This window comes from Staurois parvus, unplaced genomic scaffold (genome assembly GCF_062004578.1).
Source record: "Staurois parvus isolate SC_StPar_1 unplaced genomic scaffold, SC_StPar_1.0 ptg000543l, whole genome shotgun sequence".
Lineage (NCBI taxonomy): Eukaryota > Metazoa > Chordata > Amphibia > Anura > Ranidae > Staurois > Staurois parvus.
The window spans coordinates 3,258,212-3,272,536 of NW_028318339.1; positions in this window are offsets into that span (position 1 = coordinate 3,258,212).

A 14,325-nucleotide genomic window follows, 5' to 3' on the forward strand; every position below is an offset into this window, starting at 1 on the left:
TTCACACATCGAGCTGTCAAAAGTTGCAGTGAGGAAGTAACATTTTGTGCACTTTTGTGGCAGACACAAACCCAAATCAATTGCTACCAGCTATGGCCATGACAATTTGGAGGCTATTTGCTTAGTACTTTGAAATTAGAACACTAAGGGTCATGGCTTAAAGTGAAATACCAGCCAAAACTTTTTTTTGGGGGGTAGAGCCTACAGGGATTAGAGCATCGGTCAGGTATTCACTTTTTACTCTGGCAATGGCTTTGGCTAAGAAATGAAATTTAGCATTTTTAAGTTGTTAAAGAAACTAGAGCAAAGACAAAATCATGCAGTGGGGACCCCTGTTTTGGGTGACAACTATCAAATGTCGGATACTTCCTCACTTACTGTAGTGTTTCCAGGACAGGAAGTAAGAAGATATTTCTCCATTTGGAACACATGCATTTACAAAGACCTAACAGAGTAGAGGTGGTATGATATGATATGATATGGGAGACTCAGGGTTGCTCCTGACATCAGTAAAGGACTGCACATAATACTATGGGAATGTAATGCTCAAAAAATGCTGTCAGAGACTGCAAACACACTGCAAGAGATGGTCGGGAATGTTAAAAGCATGCCTCCCAACAGTCCTAGAATTAGCATGACCATCCCTCATTTTTAGCTGAATCCCGGAGTCCCACAGACTTTTTTTTCAGCTGGCACTGCGCTCTGCACTAGCCATCCTCTGTAATGCAAAGACAGCACTCTGAGCTGTGTCTTTTTTTCCTACAAGAAGTGCAGACAACCTTTCTATTGGCTGGCTTCCTATTGGCTGTCAGTCCCGGGACATTGAGCTGTCTCCAGTCTGTGTAGCATGCTGCTCAGAGCTGTGCTTCCCTGCTGTCCCAGGGATGAGTGCCCCAGGATCTTCCCAACCTGACCACGTGCACCATGGTATGTGACATTCAACATGCACAGTGCGGTCACATAGGGCACACTGCACTCACACAGTGTACATTGCACACATACACAGAGCTTCATCCGCTCACTTAGCACCAATGCCCTCCTCCCCAAATTAGAACCAATGTCCCCTCTCCCCTATTTAGCACCAATGCCCTCCCTCCCCTAACTTAGCACCATTGCACACCTCTCCCCTCACTTAGCACCAATGCTCCCTCTCTTCACGCTTAGCACCAATGCCTCTCCTCCCATCCCCCTTAGAACCAATGTCCCCCTCTCCCTCCACTTAGGACCAATGCCCCCCTCTACCCCCACTTTGAACCAATGTCCCCCTCTCTCCACACTTCATTGCCTCCCTCTCTCCTTATTTAGCACAAATGCCCCCTCTCGATTAGAACTAGTACCCCATTCCCCCCACTTGGCAACAATGCCCTCTCTCTCCACACTTAGCACCAATGCCTCCCCTCCTCCCACTTAGCACCAATGCCTCCCCTCCTCCCACTTAGCACCAATGTGCCCCTCTCCCCCCACTTAGGACCAATGCCCCATCTCCCCCCACTTAGGACCAATGCCCTCCTCTGCACCCACTTAGGACCAATACCTCCCTTTCCCCACTTAGCACCAATGTGCCCCTCTCCCCCCACTTAGGACCAATACCTCCCATTCCCCCACTTAGCACCAATGTGCCCCTCTCCCCCCATTTAGGACTAATGCCCCCCTCTCACCCCTCATAGCACCAATGCTCCCATCTCTCCATACTTAGCACCAATGCCCCAATCTCTCTGCACTTATCATCAATGCCACCACCCACTGAGCACCAATGCCCCCTTCTCTCCACACTTAGCACCAATGCCCCCCTTTCCACACTTATCACCAATGCCCTCCTATTTCCACACTTAGTACCAATGCCCCCCTTTCCACACTTAGCACCAATGTCCCCGTCTCTACACACTTATCACCAATGCCCCCCCACCTAGCACCAATGCCCCCTTCTCTCTACACTTAGCGCCAGTGGCCCCTCTCTTAGAACCAATGCCCCCATCTCTCCACACTTAGCACCAAAGCCCCCCAATATCCACAGTTAGCACCAATGCCCCCCCCCCACTTAGCATCAATTTTGCTCCTCTCCACACTAATTACTGATTCCCCCGTCTCCCCACACTTAGCACCAATGGCCCCCCTCTTAGCACCAATGCCCCCATCTCTACACTTAGCACCACTTCCCTCCTCCCCCCACTTAGCACCAATGCCCCCTCTCTCCACACTTAGCACCAATGTCCCCCCTCCCCGACTTAGCACCAATGTCTCCCTTTCTCCACTCTTAGCATGAGTAGCCCCCTCTCCCCCCACTTAGCACTAAGATTCCTTGTCTCCCCACATTTGAAACCAATTTTCCCATACAAGCCAGTAAAAGGATCCACAGCGTACAGTGGAAGAGTAATAGCGTGAAATATCCACAGTGGACAAAAAGCAACAAAAGTGGCAGTATGACCACACCCTTTTAAACCTCACTCATATGATCACACCCTCTCTTCACTGTAGAACGTGTCCCTCTTTGCCTTGTTCAAAAGTTGGGAGGTATGTAAAATGGATAATCAGAGACTATGGGCATGCTAGAAATAGTCAGAAACTGTGGACTTGATACATGAGATAGCCAGAGACTGCAAAAATATTACAAGAGTTGTTGATGACACAAGGCACATACTTTCAGAGATGGTCATAGATATTGAAAACATATTACATGAGACTGCTAGAGATTACTGCTATTACAGCCCCTTTACAAATGAATACTTCCACAGAAAAATGTACTTTGATATTTATTTTCTCCACATTATCCATTTGCACAAGATTAGAAGAAAAGAAAAAGAAAAGAGGTGGAAAACACTGCAAAAAGAAAGATAGTGTAAAAAAAAACTAAACAAATTATTTAATCACTTTCCCTCCAGAGGATTTACCCCCCTTCCTGACCAGGTAATTTTTTGCGTTACGGCGCTGCGTTACTTTAACTGACAATTGCACGGTCATACTACGCTACACTCAAATTCAATTTACGTCCTCTTTTTCTCACAAATTGAGCTTTGTTTCGGTGGTATATGATCGCCTGTGCGGTTTTAATTTTTTTGCTATAAAAAAAAAGACCGACAATTTAAAAAAAAAAACAATATTTTTTACTTTTTGCTATTAAACATGTCCAGTAAAAAAATTTAAAAAATCAAAAATCGTCATAAATTTAGGCCAAAATGTATTCTGCGACATGTCTTTGCTAAAAAAAGTCCCAAAACGTGTGCTAAAAAAAAGCAGTGATACTGTACTAATGGCACTGGGCAGGAAGGGGTAAAAATGAGGGGCGATCAAAGGGTTAACTGTGTGCTGTTTTACTATGTGCTGTGTCTGTGCACTTCACTGTAAGCACACTGCTTTGGATGGCTGTGCTGTGCATAGCTGACAGGGAGAACTGTTTTGTTTAGAAACAGTTCTCCTCCCCATTGGAGATGCTCAGCAATCACCAGGCGCCGGCAAGTAATCACCAGCTGCGACCTGGTGATTGACAGCCGTGGCCACAAATGGTGGAGCAGGTAGGGTGCGCACGCGCCTCATGCGCGCCTCCTACCCAGAGTTGCAAAATCACGTATATATATATATATACATGATTTTGCACACCCGTGCCGTCCTGTAGCAGTATTTCTGCTATAGCGACCAGAAGGCAGCAAAAAATATTTTTTTCTTCACTAGCTTGAGCAAGCACCACAACACAAAATGCTGTTTACAGGTTTGTAATGGCTGCACAATAAGTGGCAATATAACATACAGGGTTCCTCAGCTGTGTGGGAATTTAGATATGTTAAAACAACCAAAGTCATACTGAGGTGTAGAGAGCCCTCCATTGTATACTTCATAATGATGATGAATTTGCTAAACATCCCAGACTTAAACTTCTTGGTTATGTGATATAGTATGTCATGTAAGCAGTCTACCATCACTCAAGTCCATATGTAGAAAGGGCCAAGGGTACCCAAATATATAGAGAAACAACGGCTGCCAAAGGTCACCAGAAGTTGCAGTGCCCAATCAGACAGCTGCAACCTATGTGACAGCTATGGTGCCTCTTAAGGAACAATTTTTCTTTGTATTAGTCCTCTCTATCAGTACAGTAGCACAGTGCCACCTACTGGATGGAGGACAAACTGCAGCTGCCTACATGTATTCCTGAATGCGTGTGTGAAGTTTTATTAATAAAGTGGTTACAAACCATTACATATACCCAAGGGTATATTTACATATATTTGACTCTATACTCATGGGGGCTGCACAGACAAAACAAAGAAGGAAATGAAGAGCTTAGAAAGGGAGTGAAACTGGAGCAGGCTCAGTAGATGACAACAGCTGATCTAAACAATCTCAGACTGCATTGGGAACATAGAAGAGATGGGAGGAACAGCTGAAGGCAGGATCAACCAGGTAAATTTCACTCTACACAAAACAAATGCTTTAGCGGCTTTCTGAGTATGCACACTCTGTTATATAACATGTGATGAGAGTTTTTCCTAGCCTGGGTTTAATGGCATTTTATTCTAACATACCTGGTCTGAGCTGCCCCTCTTTCTTAGTAGTTTGCTTGTGTGAGGAGATCTGTGAAGGGGGAAATTACTATTAGTTGGAATTGACTTCCAATCCCTCTATTCCTTTCTTCTATGCTGGACTTTATGAAAGAAAACTATTTTTAAGGCATTCACAATGAAAAGCAGTTAAAATCATGATATAATAGCAGTACAAGACTAGAAGAAATGTGTGGGTGTTTAATTAGATATTAATAGAGCAGATTGGTGGATGTTCAGAATGATGAGATTCCTGTTCATTAATAGTGAGTGTAACGCCTGAATAGAATTTACACTTTCTGTCTGAAAGGGGAAAACCTTTCTAACACATACATTTATGATTGAGACATAAGGTTCTGTATATTTTTTTAATTTAATGTTTAGGACCAAGAAAAGGCCAAGGCGAAAACGAGTATCCATTATTTTATTATAAGTCATGACTTCAGTCTGATTTTCTATAAATTACAGACCCAGATCAAGCCCAAGCATGGCCATAGGCAGGGTAATGTTTTGAGGCCCCTTCCTGTGCCACCCTCAAAACACACTTGCCTTATCACACACACATTGTACAGTAGGATTGATTTACTAAAGGAGCAGAGCATCTTCTCTTTGCAAAATGGATTTTCACTAACTTCAATCACTGAATGATGTGCAAACAAAAGTCCTGTTTTTTTTTTTCTTACACACAATTAGATATTTTTTCAAAAGGAATTTTCATTTAGCTTTATCTCATTAACTTATTAAAGAAAAGTGAAAATTCACTTTGTGAATTGTATTGTTATATAACCTAGCCAGAGTACAATACACCACAACAACAAATGTTACTATCCAGTAAAAGCACGTAACATTTAACAGCATGTTATATCACATCACAAGAGTGGATTATTTATTGCAGCATATTTTATCAGTCACAGAATTATACATTTGTTATTGGCGCAGTATATTACCTATTGGCACCCCTTGAGTTTTCTTTATACCTCTCAGCAGCAAACCCCATCTTTCTCTAGCATCAATTTGGCACCCAATATAAAGTTGTCCACAGGTCTTTATACCCTCAGGATGAATTATACTCCCCCCCACTCACATTTTTTCAAAACGAAGCTGACATTCCCCCTTTCCAGCCCTTCCCACCTGAATGTACGTCAACCCAGCAAACCCCTTGTTCACAGTAATCTGCCACTATTCCTTAATCTCGAACACAGCTACATGATCACTGCTGTTGTGCTTCTCCAGGAGCTCCAGGAAATTCTGCCCAGACTGCCTGTTTTCTTTCAAATGTTGCTTTATGCATTTACATACTTCCTTCCTGGGCAGTATGGCCACCTGCTGACTTGGCACCATCTACAGGCAGCTTAACTCTTGAATAAGGCACATAAGTTGAATCCAATGCAAGTTTACTTCAGGTAATTGTAGTAAAGAGGATGTTTTTCCAGTCTTTTGAAGTGTAAGAAGACAATAGCTTTCCCAAGCCCTGTCTTCATGAACTGCTGACCTGAGCAAGCATGGAAGAAACAGGGAGGGGCTATCTAGCCAAACAGGAGGGATGAAGAGGGGGGGGGGGTATAGGGAGATACCAACTCACATAAGTAAACAAGTTGTAGTGGCCCCCAAACTGACACCTGATGCTGTTTAATACTATGTATATATATATATATATATATATATATATATATGGGATAGCACCCTGCTAAAAGGTGGAAGGCCAACGTTTACATTTTCCTACCGCTCACCTGCTACTTCTGAGTTCTGCTCTTTAAACTGTGGTAGGAGGGCACAAAAATTGGCAGTGGTGGGTGATGCTTGAGCTGGTTGAATAGGAACACAAATGGAGGAATACTGAATGCTCCCAAAAGAGACAAGTGGGAGCACACCAAGCACACCATTGAAGTCTCTGCATTTTTTCATGCCAAGCTACATTGACACCTGCTTAGTCTAGTTCACTTTTCAGGTAATCTAGATCTGGGTGCTAGCTGCCAGCACCAGCATTCACATCATGTGACCCATGTTCCAAGGATTGCACTCTACAAACCTAGGGGGAGATTTACTAAAACTGGCGCACTCTGATTCTGGTGCAGCTGTGCATGGTAGCTTTGACAATAAAACCTGGAAGCTGATTGGTTTCTATGCAGAGCTGCACCAGATTTCGCACTTTCCAGTTTTAGTAAATAACCCCCTCAGTATCTGTTCTGGTTGTAGGTTCTCCATATCCCACAGAGGACCCATAGTAAGTTGGATATCAACACTGAGATAAAGCCACCCTGTCAAAAAAGAAAAAAAAAACATTCACTGCTCAAATGATATTACCGTTGAGATCTAAGTCACCTGTGTGGAGCTCAAATTACATTTACGGTCCCCACTGTGCGCCATGGCGCTGTGACTCTCATGAGCATGTGCGGGAGTGATGTCACTGTGGCCCGACCATTCAAGTGGCCAAAGATACAGAACCCATATGGAAGCGCTGGGGACCAGGGGGAGCATGAGCATAACAGTGCAGAGCTGAAGGGCTCTAATTGCAATGCATACTAGTACAAGATGATCTAAACCTGCAGAGGAGGTATTTTTTAAATGATTTTCCTATCGTTTTAAGACAGCAATAACATGATTCACGTATTGTTTTTTTTAGTTCATTGGCGTGGACCTTAACCTTTTGCATAATGCTCAGCATCTACATTTTTCTCTTTTGTAAAAAGAACCAGTTTTATTGTGGCTTTTATTCTGTTTTATAAAAAAAGGCTTTGTTTTTCATTTTTCTGTTCCCATCAAAGTATAATTATATGTTATTTCGGAAGAAAGGCGACAGGCTATCTATTGAGTTCATTTTTGTTATTCTCTTGACAAAATTCCTTATGATAATCATTTTGAGATGGGTGACATTGTTCCTTCCTGAAATAAGCTAAATTGAAAAGTATAGATTTTCTATTCACGTTGAGACATTTAAAACCACTAAATAATAAACTCTTTGGTAAACAAATCAGAAAAGATCCATTGACTTGTTCTTCTTTCTGTGCTTTTTCAGAACTATCACAGGGCAAATGCATTAAATATTGATTTTTAGAGACAGTTTTAGTTACCTAAACCTGTAGCAGAAGAAAGTGGAACAAAAATTGTCACATAACCTAAAGCACTTAAAGTGTTACTAAACCCACAACAGTAAAATCAGTCTGTATATGCAGTAAAGCATGTTTGTTATACTCATTGTGGACCCTAAGGGGTTAATCCTCTGCATTGTCTAAAAACGCTTTGATCCTGACTTCTCTGATCCTCCCCTTCTTGCAGTGTCCTCCTCTTATCTTCCGATAAGACATATCATGTGGAGTCACTCTGCCCATGCTCAGCTTGGTGTGTAGTGCTAGAGAGGTTTTTTTTTCTTGGGAGAGTGCATGTGATCAGCACAGAGTTTTGCATCCACAGGGTTCTGCATCCTCCTAGAACAAAATGAAAACTCCTCCTACAAGCTTTAACCAGTGCTCAGCTGGACACTGATAGAAGTCACAAGACTACTCTAACTGCTGATGAGTAAAGGAATTTAGCAGTTTATATTTACTGAAACAATTGCATTTCCATGTTCTGTGTACTGTGGGAGACCAGATATATTGAGTGCAAGGTCCTGGGTTTAGTATTACTTTAAAGTACCAGTCCATGTACTTCAAACCAGCCTGCTGGAGTGCCCCAAAAATGTAAATTGCTTCATTCATTTTATCATATACCCTCACCCTTTCTAGGGCCTGCTGCAGGGAAGCATAACTACAGCATGATGCTGCCTCCAGCATGCTTCACAGTAAGGATGGTATGTGTATGATGATATGCAATGTTTCCCGTGCACCATGGAGTTTAGTCTCATGGCCAAAAAGGTCAACTGTGGTCTGATCAGACTATTGAACCATCTTCCAGCTGACTTCAGAGTCTCCACGTGCTCTCTTGCATACTAGGTATTGGAGAGAGCATGTGAACCTTAGGGGCATATTTATAAAAGCAGTAAATGTGATAAAACAACATCTTATGAGGCACAAGGCAACACTTGATGCATGCATAAAACTCAATTCACAAAGCTAACACACCAAAATAAATAACCTTATTTAAAATGACTGTTGTTTTGAGTTAAAGTGGCTGTAAACTGCCGACATGAAATATGAACAAAGCATATCCCTCTATATTGTGTACTTTACTCAATTATCAGCACTATGTGCCATTTCTGTCTTCCGCTTTGTTCCTCTGCTATCTGCATGAATCACTTCTGACAAATTTTCCTCACACCAAGATAAAAATGGTGACGGAGAGGGACCTCCACCAGATTGACAGCCTCAGCTCTGTTTCTGTAAGCCATGTGGTGGAGGTATTTCCATTCCCTCCAATCAGCTTTCAGAGCTCTCCTCACTGAGCTCTGAAGGGTGTAATTTCAGCTCTCACCCCCCTTTTTTCTGGCCTCTCAAACAAGCTTTATAAATTCAGCACTTTAAATGAATGTAGAGAAAAGGAGGCTGCATATAAACAGGTACAGCTGATGTAGGAGGATTTAATCTCTGTTTCATAGGTTTCATCTCTGTGTATCACCTGAGGCCAGTCACCAGTTTACAACCACTTTACACCCAATGAGATATACAAGTTACAATTGCGTGGCTAAAACTAGAATGCCTTAGGCCGGTGTTAAAGCTTCATGAATTGAGCCTAAAGTCTCTTGAATCCTAGCCACTGAGTGCTGTAGCTCCTTCAGAGTGGTCATAGGTGGCTTGGTGGCCTTCTTCACTAACATCTTGTTTGCACAGTCACATACTTTTGGTGAGCAGCCTCTTTTTGGACAGATTTACAGTTATGTCACATACTTTCCATTTCTGAAAGTGTTTGAAAATCCTGGATCCCATCTTCGTAAATTCCACAGCTTCTTTTTTTTTCTTGTTTAAAAAAATGGAAGCTTGCACACCATGGTGGCAATGCTATACAGGCTGGATTATCCTTCAGATTGTTGCCACCAGGAACGGGGGAGCCAGAGTAATATCAACAGGTTATTTTTCCATACTGAAACATTTTGAAAACATTTAGTTATATTAATTTGATAGGAAAGCTTTTATGATGATTTTGTTTTTGGGTTTACTGATGCGTTAAAGTTTCATTTATCTGTAGTCCACGGTATATTCACCTTTTCATAGAGTTTGCCTGAAGCATTCCATTGTATTCATGTGGTAGATTGTGCCACAATACTGACTCACCAGAGGTTGGACCTTCCATATACATAAGTATTTATCCTATTATCACTTGAAACCTCTTGATTATACAAAGAAAAGAGTTGTCAGCATTAATGATGATTTACCTGTGTCATATTGAAATGGGAGTGTACCAAGGCAATCAGTCATTCTGTTTTTCATTGTAATTAATTTAAACTTGCATTGTGGGGACCAAAATGAAAGAATATATTTCTGTTGATCATTATTGAAAACAAAACAAAACAGAAGTACAGTACACTGTATTCTATGGCCTTAAAACACAAAATATCCAAGGGGGTGAATACTTTGTACAGGCACTGTGCTTGTGGTCCAATGTTGCCTTCTGAATATGGAGGAACCAAGGACTGCCTCCCTATAATAGACTTTTAATTTAGCACTTCTGCCTGGAAGCCCTTGGGTCTTCGTTTCGAATCCCAACCATGGCACTATCTGCATGGAGTTTGCATGTTTTCCCTGTGCCTGTGTGGGTTTCCTCCAGGTATTCCAGTAAACTGACTCCTGTCTAATTCACCCTTGTATGTGTATGTATGTATGTGAGTTAGAGACCTTAGATTGTAAGCTCCTTGGGAACTGATGTAAATGTACAATATATGTGTAAAACACTGCATACATAGATGGCGCTATATATGTACATGTAATAACGCTGTAATACATAAACTAGCAGTGTGGTGGAACCTGTACTGTGCCTGTCTAACCCCAGTATTGTGCCCTCCTAATCCCCCCTCTGTGCTGTGCCCTTCAGGCTCCCCCCTGCACTGTGCCCTTTGTGTTCATTAGTGTTTGATTAATGGCACTTTTTCTTATTGTTTAAAACTGATTATAATAATTAATACTAAATAGGTGCATACATTGGGGCAGACTGGTAGGGACCCCAATGCATTACTTGGCCAATGATGCTATTAAGATGGCTCTGCCCCAGGATGCAAAGCTGAACATCCAATCATCTGCTTGAGTGCTGCCATATGGGTGTGAGGTCATGTAAAGCTCTAACCCAGCTGGAACTTACACAGTGAATTTGCAGAGGAACCCGGTGGGCAAATTGGAAGAAAGTAGGGAATGGGGGGAGGGGTAGTGCAGAAAAGGTGGGTACAGTATGTATTTATCTTATCTGCTCTAAAGGGAACCTGATTTTACCTGAAATATGCAAAGTACAGGTTTTCTTTAAAGAAATACACTTAACCTGTTGCAGACAAATGGATTTGAAATAATTGCTAACTCTTTCACTAGCTGAGTTTTCATAACTGAAAAAAATGCTCTAAAGGGCTTAAAAAATCGTTCTTTTTCCGTTTGCTGACACATTTGCTCTCTGACTGTTCTGTAAAGCTCTCTGGGTAAGGAATGACTTTAAACCTGAAATTTTAAATTCTGTCTAGCTAATCTTGTTTCAACCCGTGCTACATCAATACTAACAAATGCTGAGGAATTCAATTTAGAAGTGTCATCTTCAGGGAGTTACAAATAAAGTGTGTTAGGTTACTTTCTGAACAAGTAATCTCCAAGGAAATGAACAGCATTTCAGACGCCACGACTCATTCACAGTAAAACTACTTTCTTTGGTCTGTCCATCTGTTCTGGTTGGCTGAATTATAAACTGAAGAGGCTGTGGAGGACATCTTGAAGTTTTATCAACTATGAAGCTGGATTTTTGTTTTCTAAATTGACCTGCATATTTATTAAACCTACTTCTATTTCTATCTTCATGTCGTAACAGTGGAGAATGGAGTCATTAGGTAAAATTGAACTCCTAGATAAGGAAATATTGTCAAAACACAAGAGGATTGTGTATTCATACTGGAATCTTGGTGTGCTTTGAATATTTCTTCCAGATCAATGTAAAATGTTTCCTTTGTGCTGGAGCTTCTTGTTACCAAAATCACTCACTGACACTATGGGGGGTTGTTTACTAAATCTGGTGCAAAATCTGGTGCAGCTCTGCATAGAAACCAATCAGCTTCCAGGTTTTATTGCCAAAGCTTAACTGAACAAACTGAAGATAGAAGCTGATTGGCTACCAAGCACAGCTGCACTGGATTCTGTGTGCACCAGTCTTAGTAAATCTACCCCTATGTCCCCTTGTAAAGGGTGACTGGTCTTGACTCCACCCCCTCCTGTAGTTTTCTGTAGGCAACCTGTAGTGGGTGGGGCCTGCTGAGTCCCTCCCATGGATCTACTCTCTGCACAGGCCATGCGTAACACAGAGATGATGTCACTGTGACTTTTTTCAAGATAACATTTGAGTTTCCAAAGGCATTTGGTGCACACAAATTGGATTTATATCCTATGTGACTATTGAAGAATATACGTATTTACATAAAAGATTCTGTACCTACAGCTCTGCTTTAAAATCTGTCTATTTCATACTACAATCTATCTGTGAAATATTATCCATAAATTAGTTATTATAGCAATTATTGATGTAAACTAAATTATTTAAAGTAGAATGGGAACTTAGAAACATTTAGTTTCCTTAATGAATATGCAAATCCATTCACTAAAATCTCATATAGGATGCAACATGATGCAAACTATACATTAAGCCACATAAATTAATCAGAGGATAAAATGTTGTTTTGAGCAGCAAGAGCAATCAATGATTCTGAATGGCTGCTATGAATTTCAGCCCTTTAAACACTACTCTGTCCTGTTATAGTATATGTAAACTCAATAACATGTTGATGTAATTTCAAATTAATATTGTTCACTGTCACCATCAGAAAAACCATTCTAAGAAATGCAATGAAGCCATCAGTGAAGTTCATGGCAGCAGGAGATCAGCAGCACTAAGATGCATTAAAAAATAAAAAAAAAGTGAAAGTAATTTAAAAAAAAACAGCTGTTAATGATACAGAGAGTTCAATCATGCTAAATGTCATTCAGTTAGGGTTTATATCTTTTTTAAAGTTTAGCTTTGGTGCAATTTTACATATATCAGAGCAGCCCTTGCCTCCAGTCTCTCCTCCCAGTTTTATACTCACTTATCCCCAGTCCTCTAATATAACACCCATCTACACCCTGTTCCAAATTATTATGCAAATTCTATTTAAGTGTCACAAAGATTAAATATTTTGTTTTTCAGTTTAACTCATGGATGGCATTGTGTGTCAGGGCTCTTTTGATAACTGAAAACAATCTCGGACACCTGTGATAATTAGATTGGCCAGTGAGCCCAATTTAAGGAAAAACTACTAAAGGACGGTGTTCCACATTATTAAGCAGAGCAGCATTTTCAAGCAATATGGGGAAGAAAAAGGATCTCTCTGCTGCCGAAAAGAGTGAAATAGTTCAATGCCTTGGTTGAGGTATGAAAACATTAGATATTTCACGAAAACTTAAGCGTGATCATCGCACTATTAATAGATTTGTGGCTGATTCAGAGCACAGATGGGTTTGTGTAGATAAAGGCACATTGAGGAAGATTTCTGCCAGATCCATGTATCGGATCAAGAGAGCAGCTGCTAAAATACCATTACATAGCAGCAAACATATATTTAAAGCTGCTTGTGCCTCTGGAGTCCCACGGACATCAAGGTGTAGAGTCCTCCAGAGTCTTGCAACTGTGCATAAACCTTCTATTCGGCTACCACTAACCAATGCTCACAAGCAGAAATGGCTGCATTGGGTAGAAAAATACATGAAGACTAATTTTCAAACAGTCCTGTTCACTGATGAGTGCCGTGCAACCCTGGATGGTCCAGATGGATGAAGTAGCGGATGGTTGGTGGATGGCCACCCTGTTCCAACAAGGCTGTGGTGGAGTCATGTTTTGGGCCGGAATCATGGGAACAGAGCTGGTCGGCTCCTTTAGGGTCCCCAAAGGTGTAAAGATGACCTCTGCAAAGTATGTGGAGTTTATGACTGACCACTTTCTTCCCTGGTACAGAAGGAAGAACTATGCTTTCAGTAATAAAATCATCTTCATGCATGACAATGCACCATCTCATGCTGCAAACAATACCTCTGCATCAATGGCTGCTATGGGGATAAAAGGAGAGAAAGTCATGGTGTGGCCTCCATCCTCCCCTGACCTCAATCCTATTGAGAACCTTTGGAGCATCCTCAAGTAAAAGATCTAATAGGGTGGGAGGCAGTTTACATCCAAACAGCAGCTCTGGGAGGCTATTCTGACATCTTGCAAACAAATTCAAGCAGAAACTGTCCAAAAACTCACAAGTTCAATGGATGCAAGACTTGTGAAGCTGCTATCAAATAAGGGGTCCTATGTTAAAATGTAATGTGACCTGTTAAAATATTTAAAAAGTTAAAATGTTGTTAAAAGTTTGATTGAAATAGCTTTTGCTTTCAGTAAATATGCTGCAAACACAACAAATGACAATTTTCAGTTCTTTACAACCTATAAAGTGTTTTGGTAATAATTTGGAACAGTGCATTGTAAGCTTTTTATGTTTAAAAAAAATAGTTATCATTAGGAGGTTTGTTTAATAAAATTGGAATTGTACTCTTAATAGTTGATAACATGAGAATTATGCTGACTGGTATTTACATCAATTATTTAGGTAAATTAGAAAAATATCATTTGCATAATAATTTGAAACAGGGTGTAAATCACCAGACCACTT